This window comes from Cydia amplana, chromosome 3, assembly GCF_948474715.1.
Source record: "Cydia amplana chromosome 3, ilCydAmpl1.1, whole genome shotgun sequence".
Taxonomy (NCBI): Eukaryota; Metazoa; Arthropoda; class Insecta; order Lepidoptera; family Tortricidae; genus Cydia; species Cydia amplana.
The window spans coordinates 15,396,015-15,411,784 of NC_086071.1; the positions used below are offsets into that span (position 1 = coordinate 15,396,015).

The 15,770-nt window shown below is 37.1% G+C and overlaps 1 protein-coding gene across 1 annotated transcript in view; it reads left to right on the forward strand.

Annotated features, from left to right (window-relative positions):
• Positions 1-1,497: 1,497 nt before the first annotated feature.
• LOC134662778 (proton-coupled amino acid transporter-like protein pathetic) overlaps positions 1,498-15,770 on the forward strand; it is a 44,212-nt gene continuing 29,939 nt past the window's right edge. The window contains exon 1 of the mRNA XM_063519072.1: positions 1,498-1,725. The gene's annotated coding sequence lies outside the window, so the exon portion shown is untranslated. The remainder of the gene's footprint in view (positions 1,726-15,770) is intronic.

A 15,770-nucleotide genomic window follows, 5' to 3' on the forward strand; every position in this document is an offset into this window, starting at 1 on the left:
GCGCCATAACACCTTTTCGTTACATCTGGTTTTGGATCCGAGGTGGGGTTTTTAAAGACGTTCACCTCGTTTCACGTCAAAAAAACAAATGTACCTACCTAAAGTGTCGCACTCCGCACACGCTCGGATCTTACTGGCATCATTCCGGCATCGGCATCGGCATGAGCAATATGAGTATTCAGCAAAGTGTTAACACTTGCTAACACTTGTAATCATGTCACGGCCAGATTTACGGCAACATTCACAAAAATTCGTAACTTCAAAACGTAAAAAAAAAAATTAAAAACTTAATAAATATAAGAGAGTACCATTTTGTACCATTTGTAGTTGAAACTCTAGGTCCATGGGCTCCCAGCGCGCATAAGTTGTTCGCAGAAATCGCGAAGCGTCTGTGGTTGACGTAACTGGTGACCGAAGAGCTGGCGGCTACCTCGCACAACGTATCAGCATTGCAATACAGCGAGGAAATGTCGCCAGCATCCTTGGTACAATGCTTCAAGGGCCTATTTTAGATTTAAGCTAGTTTTTAATTTATTTTAGTAGTACCACTGTATATATCTAGTTTGTATATAAATAGATACCCACTTCAAATTATATTTGCATCAGGAAATACAGAAGTATCAATAAAAGCAGTACAGTGATCCCCACATTAGGCACAGTATCGCGGGAATCTTAGAGACATACCAAATAATGATTTTGCCGCTATAAATATCAAAGCAATTACATTTTAGGTAAATAAGAAGTTTTTATCTATTATCCTAACTAAAGTGCTAATAAAAAAGGTAGCCGGCAACAAGTATACGGGGTATTAAATTAAGACTAAAGAAAATAAAACTAAAAATGCGGTGTCTGTTCGTTATGTTTGGTTTCGCATGGTTTCGCTAAGCATATAAGGTAAACGTACTGGTGCTCGACGCGGTCCCAGTACATGTCATCTTGAAACTTAAGTCATTGTCAATAGAGGTGACAGTAGTTAGTGTAAATTTCATTCGATAGCGTGACGTGTGTTCGCGTTTGGTTTATGTTTATTTTTGTATGGGGTTTTGACGGCGCGCCAAGCGGGACGTTTTGGAAACTCAAAATCCCGTACAAAATGCCACTTACCGCTAACGCGTACACGTCACGCCACGCTATCGAATGACATTTACACTAGGGGTTCAGAAATTACCTACCAATTGAGAAATATGCAACATCCATTGAAAATAATAAACAAAAGTGCACAAATGCTGGCAATACAAGGTCCTCATGAATACCGAGTTTTCCTATTAAGTAAAAAGGTTCTTCGACGGCCGTGAATGCCACAAATTCAATATGTTTCGCTTACCAAGTGCTACCTACACTATCAAGGTCGTTACCTACATACTTTATTTTCCCTTTTCCTGGTAAATAAGAGCACTCCCCACCACTCGGGAAAGTCAGTGAACTACGTATCAATTGCCTGCATGGCCAGATAGTGTTCAATCATCACTTAAGTCACCCTAAGTACAACCAACTTCGATGAGCCTTCCCTCTCTCTTTCGAGTGGGCGATTTCGGTTGTTTTAGGGGGAAGGTTGGTTGATGACGGAGGTCAGGCACGTTGGGCAAGGACTTGCGTGCGCGCAGGTTTCGCAAACATCTTGTAGTGTTGTGACGGCTGCTATTGAGTGAACACGCTGTGAGTGCTGTGTGCAATTTTGTACGTTCGAAAGTGATGTGTATACACGAAAGGGCTTAAACAAGAAAGGTAATGTGCTCATTGCATAATTTGTGCTAGTTGCGTTTTGTCTTTTTTGTTTGTTTAGTTAGGAAACCGTTGCGTTGCATGAGTAAAGCCAAAAACAATGTTTTCAACGATACGGGACCTCTAATTTATATTGTAATTTGCACCTTTTTTAAGTAGGCAATTACTTTGTATAAAAAAGTTACCTACATTTTTAGATTTTAAATGCCTATTAGATAAGGCCGGTTGTAAGGCCGTATATCCGATATACGGCCTTACTAAATTAACCCCTGTTGAACAAAAAACAGGCATACCTACTAATATACTGAGGGTACATGCAAGTACAATTTAGCAATGCAAATATTTATAGGTAAGTTTTATTTAAATGTCTATAAACATCTAAAATAGAATATTTCGTTATAACACTATTAAAGGTGCAATAAAAAGCTAAATATTATTATATTTCTTTTAAAAATATTCGTTTTGGTTATTGATGATCAAAACGAAATTAGGGTAAATAAATAAACTAATCGGATATTTGGTTCTGATATCAAATGGAAAAATAGCTTATACACCATTGACATATATATTAAGACGGGCCTTTGTATATATAAGACGGGTCTTATGGGCAATAATAATGGGGCCAGTACAGCGGTGTCACGCACAGGAATTCTCGAGCCAATCGTGCAGTCTGCGCCACTTAAATCTTATGTTACCTAGGCCGACTATTTATTAACTTAAAAAAAATGTTATGCCGACTAATACTCGTACCATAAACTGCACATTCATTGCTAAATTGAAATATTAATCATTAATTAATTAGGATTATTGATGATTAAGATTTTCCTAATTTGCGTACCTATTAGCTATTATGCAAATATGTAGTGATTACGAGTATATGCCGGCTTGTTTTTGTTGTTAGTCATAATATCCTAACCGGTTTTATCGCCTAAGTATAAATAAATACATTTAAATAGTAAGGTGATCAATTACCGATACGATGGATATTGTATAACCCCTTTATTTGTCAATAAACTTCGTGAAGTACCTTTACAGAAGTACCACAGAGCAGACACGCACTACGTACGTCCTACGTACCTCCTACGTACGTAGTCAGCATCAAATAAATAGTAGCCAAATATATAGTAATACATGTTTGTTATCATAGAAATAACGATTTTTGGCCGTCATCATGTATTTGATGTTGACCGTACCTACCTAGTGTAGAGGTACCTACACAATAGCACAGTATAATAAAGAGTACTAGCATACAGTATGGACGCTCCCTGCCTCCCGTTGAAAGTGCCGCCCACCCGCTGAGACCCGCTCTCGGTTACCTCACAATTACCCTACAATATCTTATCTCACTCACATAAGCATGGTACGCGTTCACCTACACGAGCTTAGGCTGTGTGCGTAGGAACGCGTTTGTTTCATACATTTGATCGTCAGTGTCGGAGGTGTGACAATAGGGTAATTTGACTGTACTTAAAATAAATTATTTGACAACATGCATGAAATAAAGCACCAGAAGATTAATAGATTAACGTAGGTAGCAGTTATTTTAAGAGACAAATTCTATTTTAAGACCCGTATAAAACTATAAAGAGTAGGTACCTAATTTGACTGTGACGTCACATGCCAGTGTTTCATATAAATTTCAATATCTGGGCGACCGAGCTTTGCTCGCAAAACATATAAAAACTCAAAAATACCCGTTTTCCCAGAGAAAAGACCTAGATAGATCGATTTTTCGCCCCCGAAAACCCCCATATAACAAATTTCATCGAAATCGTTAGAGGTGTTTCCGAGATCCCCGAAATATATATACATATAAATAAATATACAAGAATTGCTCGTTTAAAGGTATAAAAGATAAGATAGAAGCAAAATCGTTTTGACAGTTCGAAAAAAGAAACTGATTTGACTAGTATATACTTAGTAGTCAAATACCCTACCCTACCCTATTCTCAATGTAACGTCACAGAAGCCTCCTTATTGGCTACTCATTTTGGAATTACCTTCTACCACTCAAGGTTCGACGAACTGATGACAGGGTCAAACATGTCATTTGCCGAGATGACGTGCCAACCAGCGAAAGATTTTCCTCCCGATGATACTGGCAAATCAAGGTGTATGGGAACTCCCCTGATCCGCACTGGCGCATAAAGGCGAAAACACACTTATCCCACCGGGATAAGTGTACCTACGCAACGTATGCAATGCATTATGACAATCTGAACCCTGAAAGTTGTATGCTTAGAACCATACTTGTCATGCGTTGCGTTGCGTATGACATTGTATGTTTCTAAGCATACAAATTTCAGGGTTCAGATGTCATAAATTCATAATGCATTGCATACGTTGCGTACGTGGGATAAGTGTGTTTTCGCCTTTAGGTGACATGAGGATACTTTAGGGTATTTGACTGTATTTAAAATAAATTATTTTACACCATGCATGAAATAAAGCACCAGAAGATTAATAGAGAAACATGGACAGCAGTTATTTTTAGACACAATTTCTATTTTAAACCCGTATAAAACTATAAAAAGTAGGTTATTTGATTGTGACGTCGCATGCTAGTGTTTCATATAAATTCCATAGTAGCAAAATCGTTTTGACATTTCGAACAAAGATACTGATTTGACTAGTAGTCTACCCTTTTGCGACATTACTGCTGCGGTATTCATCCCACCGCGGTATCTGTCAATTTTCTTTGATAAAATGAGTGACGAATTGAACTTCATAATCCCCGCATAATGCGGCGGCTTACGTCTGATGCCAAAATCGATGTTGCTGCCCAGATCTTTGACATTTGCGACAGCAATGCAGCCGGCAGCAATATCGCGTCGCATTACTGCTGCAAAGATGCTGGCTTAGTTTTACTCCAAACGGTAGTAACGGTACCCTTAGTCACATCAATAGGTACCTACCTACTTTGACACGATCTTTGTTACAATGTCACACGTAATAACGTAATATGTAGGTAGGTAGGTAGTATTTGTAAGTCGGGTATTTGTCAGTAATAGTCAGGTTTGCTTTTATCACTAACTGGATCTAACTAAACGTCTGTAGCTTTGCATAAAATACGGTCAAGTACAACATGTGGTACTTAAAATACTTAAGTACTTACCTACATGTAATACTTTTTAGCTAGGGCTATTAGGGCTAGGATAATCTTATCTAGATTCAAAGCAACAATTTCGGTAATATGTGAGATACTAGAAGGCTATACGATTATCGAAATTAGAAGTAAGTCCGTTAATTCCCATCTCTATCGCTAGTACGTAGTGGAAGTGACAGGCTTGGATATACAGTAGGTATGTACCTATCAAAACGAAAAAGAAAGAGACCCGTTAATGTTTAAGTAGGTCATACTGAGCAACTTTTACTATGGGACCAACCCCGAAAACGCAGAAAAAAAATTGGATGTTTCATACATTTTGCTGGTCTGATGTTGAAATTTCCTATGGGAGAGTCCATTTTTTTTCCGCGATTTCGTGGTTGGTCCCATAGTAAAAGTTGCTCAGTAATCAGTATGACCTAAACATTAATGGGTCTCTTTCTTTGCCTTTCGTTCTGATACATACTGTATAATTATACCTTTGAATATTCTTTATCTTTCTACAGGGATTCACAGACATCTAATAATTGTAGTTAAATCTGCGGCGGTAGAACGGTCGCATTTTTATCGCCTGTCACGTTCTAACAAGTATGTAAATGCGAAAGTGACAGGCATAGTGACAGGGGATAAAAATGGAACCATGCTGCGCCCGGTGCATAGTGAGATCAAATGTATACATAAGTATTTAAGTATGTAGACATCTTTCATGCAACCTAAGTTTAACAATATAAAATGAACTGAACTTGGTAATTAATTCCATAGAGAAATAAGTAAGCTTAATAGAAGTGCTCACTTCATAGATAGGTAGGTAGATGAAAACCTATTTATAAAAAGTTTTGAGCGAGCTTTGTTAAAACTGGTTTGTAATAAAATACTTATACTTACCTACTATTACTCATCCCAATGTGTAAAAAAAGGTTATAGCGATTTATTGTTTTAACCGGTAAAACCAAGGAAATGAGAATGCAACCGCGGAAACAATTTAGATCCCATTATCTTTTTAACAAAACCACGGAACCAATTAAAAACAATTGTCATAACTAAGGACCAGGTACCTACATCATTTGTTTTGATTATATCTAATTAGAATGATAACCACCTAACTATTTTCAGATTTATTTGATAGTGCGCTTCGCTTCTGTCTGGTTGCAAAAAATCGTAGGTATTAACATGCTACAGAATATAGCAAATCGGGCCACGCCTAGCCATGGAAATGACAATCGTAATCGTACCTACACGACTAATCACTACATAGTATAAAACAAAGTCGCTTCCCGCTGTCTGTCCCCATCTTTAAAACTACGCAACATTTTGATGCGGTTTTTCTAAATAGATAAAGTGATTCATGAGGAAGGTTTATGTATAATTTGTAAACCTGTGTGCGAAGCCGGGGCGCTAGTGCCAAATAGGTAAACGAAAAGCTAGAACAGATGTATCGGAATGACAAAAGCGACAATTCACGTGACTATATTGCCATATATTAATTAAATTTCGATTGGCGTATTATAATAACGATTGCCATTTTGGCGAGGCCCTTTTGTCATGTTTCTCTATTATATCGCGCGTTTAGCTTCTGTTGGTGACTGTACACGTGTATGTATACATAAAAGTTCTTTCGTGGCCCTCGCAATGAGATTTATTCTTATTGATGAGGGTCGTGATTCTGTGGCAGAATAATTTGTTAAACGGCGCCCCACTATTTATCTCGGTTTTAGTCGCAAGTTTTTCTACACATTTTGATCAGATATCATTTGTTATTTTTCTAGAACATGAAGCAGTTAGTTCTCAGTTGATATTAAGTAGTCCCTAGGTTTGTCTACGTGCAACTGATTTGTGATAATATAGGTATATTAACCAAATTTTATACTGTAAAACCATCTGCATTCTTCATCTTACTCGCCATACTCCAGAATTCTTTACAAACTGGTTAATATACTTAAGTGTTTATATATTTCACGAATAATTTATAGGTACCAAGAAATACTTACCATTTAAAGGTAAATAGACGTTCACTGTTTTGGCAGCCTGCAAATTCCCTCCCTCTTAGTATCACCTGGAGACAACACTACACCTCGGTCACGTGGTCTGAGGCATTGAGATGTCACTTCCACGCGCCACTTAACCTCATAGTCCCCCCCGCTACCTCAGACTCCGAACTTAGTTTTAGTTTGACACGTATTATAACACTTTCCTCAATTACGCTAAAACGTGTCAAATGTGTTAACCTACGTACAGTTGCCACATCCATTAGCTTTTAAGGGTCCCCGTCAAACTCGGCTTCCCAGGCTTCGCATACAAACGGAGTTTCGTTGTCATTTTAAAACTACGTGTTGGATTGTAATGAAGCTTTGCACATCAATGGCATGAGGTATATCTAGGTCTGTAATTAGTTTACATAGCTCCAGTTTATAAAACAAACGAAATAGAGCAAAAACAAGTTTTGTATGAAAAACTTAAATTCGCTGTATTTTTTTTTAACTTTGGTATCTGAAGCTACATTAACTAGTTACAGACATAGATATACCTTATCCTATTGTAAATACAAAGTTTCAGAGCAAACTAGATAAGATACTCGTTTTAAAATGAGAGCGTAACTACTTTTGTATGGAGAATCGAGCTTACCGGGGACCCTTAAGTGGCCTATCTACATCGGCCGATTCTGCTTTAACAATATGATATGGTTGTCATCTTATACGACCTTGAGTCGGCGTGCGCCGCTGCACCAACCAGCGACAGCCGCTAACGCTGATTGGTCTTCATAAAATGCAATTAGGAGTCATAGCATTGCATCTTGTGGACTGCTTGCGCGTAAGATGACGAAGACGAGAAGACTCCACTTAAGGTCGTATCCAAATACGATCAACACTATATCAAATTGTTAAAATAGAATCGGCCTCCGGCCCATGTCTTATCGTTCGATAGAACTTTACGTGCTTTCGATAGTTCCGATATAATGTAGGTACACGTGACCTACGGACACCCCACAAACACAAGTCTGATAATTCAGATTCTGATAATTGTTGCATTTGAACTACATATTATAAGTCACTAAATTTTACACCTACCTCTTTCTCGCGCAATCAAATACTTATAACTTATGGTTTGAATTAGTTTTCTAATTCAAAAACAGTTGGTATGCTAATCGTGGCAGATTAAACATACCTAAATAGATTTCAAGGTTATTTGGCGAAACTGGTTACCTGTGTTGTTTACTCAGAGTATAGTACTCATATACATACTTATATACTTGCAGGATGTTTATTTACTCATCATTTACGGTGTGAATGTATAGCTAATAGCAACATTTGCTATATGACCAACCCCGAAATCGTGAAAAAAAAAAATTACTGTTTCATACATTTTTGCTGTCTGACCTTGACATTTTCTATGGGAACGTAAATTTCTTTTTCGCGATTTCGGGGTTGGTCCCAAAGTAAAGGTTGCTCAGTGTGACCTATAATATTATTGCAGATGACTAAATAATCAGATTTTATTTATCTGTCGTTGTTTATAAGACCGTCCCTGTCCGGGTACTTCTAGATCAAACCAAATCAAACTTTGCTTCTTGAAATTGTTCCCACGTTACGTCAGGTAATATGACCCTGCGTGATGACGGTGTCGTGTGAATCATTATCATAAGGAGGAAAACACTAGTTTACCTTGTAAAATGCAATCGACAAACAGCTGGTTTTGACTACTCATTTCATTATTGTGATAATAGGGTATTTGACCTGGTGAAATCAGTTTCTTTTTTCGAACTCTCAAAACGATTTTGCTACTATGAAAATTATATGAAACACTAGCATGTGACGTCACAATCAAATAACCTTCTCTTTACAGTTTTAAAATAGAACAGAACCCCTAGTGTAAATTTGATTCGATAACGTGACGTGCGTTCGCGAGAGAGAGAGAGATTTTACACAACGCAGTTTTGAAACTCAAAATCCCGCGTACGTCATCCCGGGTACATGCCCTGGTCATTATTATTTAGTACTTTTAATGACATTCTATTTATTTTTTCGTATTCTGTATTCGAAATCAATTAAAAGTAACAAAGGTCTGAATTGTACTGGTCATTCTGTAGCGTATAATAGTATTTTTATTTATGAATAAACAGAAGCAGGGAAATGATATTTGCATAACTCATAATATCTCATATTGAAGGTATTCAATTACGTTCAGTTGACGTCTTTATTATCTCATAGATGACGCACTTCACTAACTATATACCTTATTGCAACGACATACAGTTTGCCTATGGTCAGTAAAATATGTATGGATGGAAAAAGTTTAACCGTTAAAAGTAGACAATATGTAAAATTATTCAACAATCTTATGCATTAACGATAGAAGTTGTTGTCGCGATAGTCGATAAACTATCGCGTCATAAGTGGAAAATCCGTCTTTGAGAAAAGGGGACGGCCGCATTTCCATACAAAAGTAGTCCCCATTTTCCCCTCTGGATATTGACATTATTGAAAATATTTTTATATAAATTTTATGTCTATTAATCATAAATTATGTCCCTTCGGGTGACTTTTTTCGTCTATTTAAGAATTAGGAGCGGTTCTCGTATCGTGTCTAACTTTAACAATTTATTTGGAAAACCCCGATGCTGTTTTCATTCATCGGTATTTTAATTTTGTTTGTTGTTGCGAGAACTTGAAAGAGATTTCAAATGTTGAATAATTTTACGGTTTAGACTCACTTGTTTTAAAAGTAACAAGCTCAATTATTCAATGTTAGTATGTCTCACAACAGTTTAAATTCGAACATTTTAAATGTTTAAGGCTGATTCTGAGTTAACCATTTTTAAGGTTTTGATTTAGTTTTCATACGATAGTGACGATTGTCGACGTTTGATGCACTCAAAATGCAATAAAAGTTTTCACAAACCGAAATAGAGTTAGACCAAGTATAGAGTCGCTGCAATGATTTTCATAGCATAGGCAGTGCAATTGTTATTTTAAACGTCAATCTTCTATGAAATTATGACGTATAAAAACACTTGCACTGCTTTATTTTGATAGCATACGCATATGCTATCAAAATCGTTGCAAACTTTTCTTGGTCTAACAGGAGTGTGTCTACTACTAAATAACACAAATTAAAATATTTTTATAGAAATTAATTTAAGTTGTTCTTAGAGAAAACATGTGTCATTAGTTACGGCCTGGCCACAACATTGCGCGACTGACTTTGGCTAAGGCGACAGGTGGGAACAAAAGGTCCAATCGCTGTGTCTCGCTTCAACCTATGGTTGACGCCTTAGCCGAAGCCAGTCGCGCAATGTCGTGGTCAGGCCGTTAGGCATCTTGCTCGCACTCATTGGTGCGCGTGATGCCTAAAGAAGATCGTCAAGGTCTTATACTTAATAATCTTTAATAGAAAAAAACCGACTTCTCTAACTACTAGCCTAACCCACTTAACGGTGCTTATACCTACTTTATTTGGTAATATGTATACATTTTATGGTAATCATAGTGGTTGATTTAGTTTAGGTATCATAGTGGTTTTCCGGGTCAAGGTCCGGGTCTGGGTCCGAGTCCGAGTACGGGTCCGAGTCCGGAGTCTGGGGCCCAATCCAAGTCAAAATCGAAATTGAAAATCACAAAACGTGTACTATGCGTCGTTGAGGAGTTCTGTTCTGATCATCATCAGCAGTTCCACTTCATCAAATGCCACAGTTTTTAATGTAAATGCTTGATTTTCTGATGAAAATATATAAAATTCTATACGGATGCCTTTAAGATTTGAGAAGTTCCCTCGATTCCTCATGGATACCATGTTCAGGACTTGAGATTGACATAAATGTGCCTAAAAACCTAACTTGCTTAGCAAACATAACGAAAAGGACAAATCGCCAAATGCGAGCTATGCGTCGTTGAAGAGTTCCGTTATGATCATCATCAGCAGTTCCACTTCATCAAATGCGACAGTTTTTAATGAAAATGCTCGATTTTCTGATGAAAATACAAAAATCTCTATACGCATGCCTTTAAGATTGGAGGAGTTCCCTCGATTCCTCGTGGATCCCATCATCAGAACTCGAGCTTGACAAAATTGTGGCTTAAAAACTTAACTTGCTTAACAAACATAACGAAGAGGACAAATCGCCAAACGTGAACTATGCGTCGTTGAAGAGTTCTGTTCTGATCATCATCAGCAGTTCCACTTCATCAAATGTCACTTTTTTTTTATGTATATGCTTGATTTGTTGATGAAAATACAAAAATCTCTATACGCATGCCTTTAAGATTTGAGGAGTTCCCTCGATTCCTCATGGATCCCATCATCAGCACTCGAGCTTGACAAAAATGTAGCTTAAAAACTTAACTTGCTTAACAAACATAACGAAGAGGACAAATCGTCAGACGTGTGCTATGCATCGTTGAAGAGTTCCGTTCTGATCATCATCAGCAGTTCCACTTCATCAAATGTCACTTTTTTGAATGTATATGCTTGATTTGTTGATAAAAATACAAAAATCACTATATGTGTGCCTTTAAGATTTGAGGAGTTCCCTCGATTCCTCAAGGATCCCATCATCAGAACTGGGTTTTGACAAAAACGGGACCAATCTGTATGCATATACATACAATCAAAAAAATAATTTTCAAAATCGGTCCAGTAATGACGGAGATATGGAGTAACAAACATAAAAAAAATAAATAAAAAATAAATAAAAAAAAAAACATACAACCGAATTGATAACCTCCTCCTTTTAGATTTGGAAGTCGGTTAAAAACACATATCAAAACCATATATTGTGTTAAGTACAAAGAATGACTAAAAATATACAAACGAACTTGCAAGGGACTTGGTAAACACCAATGAAAAACCGAGTACCGTAATATGGGGTGAGTAGGGTTCGCGGGGAGAGTTGGGTTATGAATGGGGCGAGAAGGGATGAAAGGGGGGTGAGATGGGATTTTAAGGCTACTGCTACAAAAATAATGTATTCCAATTTAAAACGGAACTATAGTAATACTCATAATAAAAAAAAACAATATTCCAAAATCACCTTTGTATGAAAACCCAACTCACCCCAATTACGAGGGACTACGGGGTGAGGTGGGATTTCCTGTTTATCGTCAAAGTTATGAAATGGAACTACCCAAAATAAAATAAAAACTGAAATATAAACGTCCGGAACACTTATTATATACACCATTCTGTTTGCAATTGCATATGTAAAAATAAAATGTTATCGAGGTATGAATGTCAGTTGCAAAACTACCGTAAAATACCTACCGTAAAATGTGACAAATACTTCGGCTAGACCAGAGGCAGAAGAAAAATTCTGTCAAAGTCAAGAGAGAGTATTTAATGGAAGATCTCTCAAAACCCTGAAAAGACTTAACATCTGATTATGGTTAAAACAGCCGATTGCAGATAAAATGAGAGAGAAAACAAAACATAACATAATTGTAAATTCAGAAGCGACCTCTTATAGCCTTCGACCTTATACATGCCGTGATCCTTAATAAGGCACCTGCACCATCAGTATTCATCCAACAATTCTGCTAAAGAAATTAGCATTTATATTATGATCATTATTTTGCCGCCACCGTCGCCGATCGCAGAGCAGAGGCGAGTCGATTACTAAAAAGAACCAGTAGATAAAGTGTGGATAAAGTCACACCCCATCATTGTTACGCCATTTAGGCTTCTAGCTAAAATGGACATTCCATAGCGTGAGTATGGAAGAACCAATTTAGCTAGGACGCTAAATGGCGTAACAATCCCGTGTGTCGACAGTACTATTGTACTCACTCGTATTGTTTTCACTAAAAAGGGGGCGTAAAGCCAGGAAATTAGAAGGTAACAAAAGATATGGCGCGCCGCGCGAAACTTGCGACGGAATATATTGCCATCGCGCTGGGTTTTACCTTTTATGTAAATTATTTGTTATTTATTTTAAACTTTATTGCACATCAAAACAAGGTAATAAATAAAAATGGCGGACTTAATGCCTCATTGCATTCTAAATTCAAATACTCTATTTAAAAAAAATCTTGTCAGATCCCTCGGCTACATCAGCTATTTTATACTAAAATTATACTGCTATGGTAACGATATACAACTGAAAATAAAAATTAAACATGTTATCGTCATTTCTTTCTATCAAACCAACTTTAACATTTCATATTGTTTGGAGTCTACCCTTGCAAATATAGTCTAGTTTCCATGTGATTTTTTCATAACAATTGCCCTCGATTAAAACGCGTAACATTAAATATAAAAACTACAATTTTGCGTGCCCCCTCTTAAAGTGGTAACACACTATCACACCGCACCGCGACCTTGGTGTGTCGCACCCATAAGTGAGAGCGGGAAAGATATATCTGTTTCTCGCTCTCACTTATGGGTGCGACGCACCAAGGTCGCGGTGCGATAGTATGTTACCACTTTTAAGCAAACCTAGCTGTTGCGAATCTTAATGTCACAACATTCTGGTTCGTTTGGGAATTTAAGTCGTGGATCGCGAAGAATCGCAAAAGAAGATACGGGAAGTATTAGGAATCACAGCGAGTTGTATATTAGCGGGCGAACAGGATATTACCGTAAAATGGGGTAAGTAGGGGCAAAACTGACATTCAAACCTCGATAATATTTTATTTTTACATATGCAAACTGAATGGTGTATATATGACACCGTAAGATTCTGAACCCGTTAGTTTACAATCTAACGTAGGTTAGGTTAGGTTAGGTTATAATCTCCCTACCGTCAGTTGATAATTTAACTAGCGAGATTATAAACTGACGAGTTTTTACAATTTTACGGTGACATATATAATAAGTGTTCCGGACGTTTGTATTTTAGTTTTTATTTTATTTTGGGATTTTTGGGTAGTTCCATTTCATAACTTTATTGACGACAAACAGGAAATCCCACCTCACTCCGTAGTCCCTCGTAATTGGGGTGAGATAGGATTTCATCCAAAGGTGATTTTGGTGGATCGATTTTTTTTATTATGAGTATTACTATAGCTCCATTTTAAATTGGAATACATTATTTTTGTAGCAGTAGCCTTAAAAATCCATCTCATCCCCCTTTCATCCCTTCTCTCTCCATTCATAACCCAACTCTCCCCGCGAACCCTACTCACCCCATTTTACGGTATCTAGTCTTTGAGTATCTCTCTTGTTATTTTCCATTGATGCAAGCAGATCCTTTTTATGAAATGGGAATACGTCTGTTAAGCTGACTTGTTGTTGTACGCAACGTGCCATGCGTTCTTGACATTTAGACCAAGGCCCATAAAATGCAATAAAATTATACCTACAGTAGTCTAACTGCATGCTGGAGGCATGGAATTAGTACGAGTGAGCGAATGAGACGACTCGGACTGCATTCCGCGAGCGCCAATCAACGTGAGCCGCGAACGCTGACTGGACTCAAAATCGTATTGAGAGGAAAGGGGGCTACCGCTTCTTCATACAAACATAGTCCTCATTTTCCTCTCTGGATATTAACTATAGCTATGCCCCTTCGTTTTACTTTTTCCGAATTTTTATTATTAGTGAAATACACATTTATAAAGTAGGTACTCCGATATTAATAAATAAATGATTTTTTGATAAATGTTAATAACCAGAGGAAAATGGGGACGTTTGTATGGAAAGGCGTGGGAAAGACGGTTTCGGGGCGGTCGCCCACTACCATTTTAAAACAAGATGAAAACCTTTTTTTTTAACAGAATCGGTGTCCATAATCCATAGCATAATTATGACGTCCTTTATTCATGATTGTAATCTATTATTTCACATTTAAAACAGACATACATTATGAAATTCTGTCATTAGTTTACATTAATACAAGTATTTAAATTCAATCAGAGCAGAAACTACGAGAAAATTACTTGTGAAATTTTACTTTTCTACATGTAAACGGAGTATTATTATCATACGTGTCGCGTCTTCTTAAAATAAAATACTGTTTAGTTTCACTGTAATTTAATTTTGCGTTGGCTTATGATGGTAACGTGTTTTTCCCTGTAAATTTAATTTATTCATAAAACTGGTTATAAAACTTTACGGTATTCAAATTATACTTTATTCATGTAGGCCTAGGCAACAAGCACTTATGAATAGTAACTAGTTATAACATATATATTCATCATCATCTTCCTCGCGTTGTCCCGGCATTTTGCCACGGCTCATGGGAGCCTGGGGTCCGCTTGGCAACTAATCCCAGTAATTGGCGTGGGCACTAGTTTTTACGAAAGCGACTGCCATCTGACCTTCCAACCCAGAGGGTAAACTAGGCCCGTATTGGGATTAGTCCGGTTTCCTCACGATGTTTTCCTTCACCGAAAAGCGACTGGTAAATATCAAATGATATTTCGTACATAAGTTCCGAAAAACTCATTGGTACGAGCCGGGGTTTGAACCCGCGACCTCCGGATTGCAAGTCGCACGCTCTTACCGCTAGGCCACCAGCGCTTGTTATTATATATATATATATATATATTATAACATATATATTATCTTAAGCTAATTATCAGAGCAATTTATTGATGTTATTATTCCATAGTAATATTGGATTATTATACAAATATTTATATAACAATCATGTAAGTACCTTAAAATGGGGTGAGTAGGGTCAAAACCGAAATTCAAACCTCGATAACATTTTATTTTTACATATGAAAACTGAATGGTGTATATAATAAGTGTTCCGAACGTTTGTATTTTAGTTTTTATTTTATTTTGGGTAGTTCCATTTCATAACTTTGACGATCAAGAGGAAAACCCACCTCACCCCGTAGTGCCTCGTATTTGGGGTGAGAGGGGTTTTCATACAAAGGTGATTTTGGAAGATTGTTGAATCGATGTTTTTTTATTATGCGTATATTACTATAGCTCCATTTTAAATTGGAATACATTATTTTTGTAGCAGTAGCCTTAAAATCCCTTCTCACCCCCCTCTCAAACC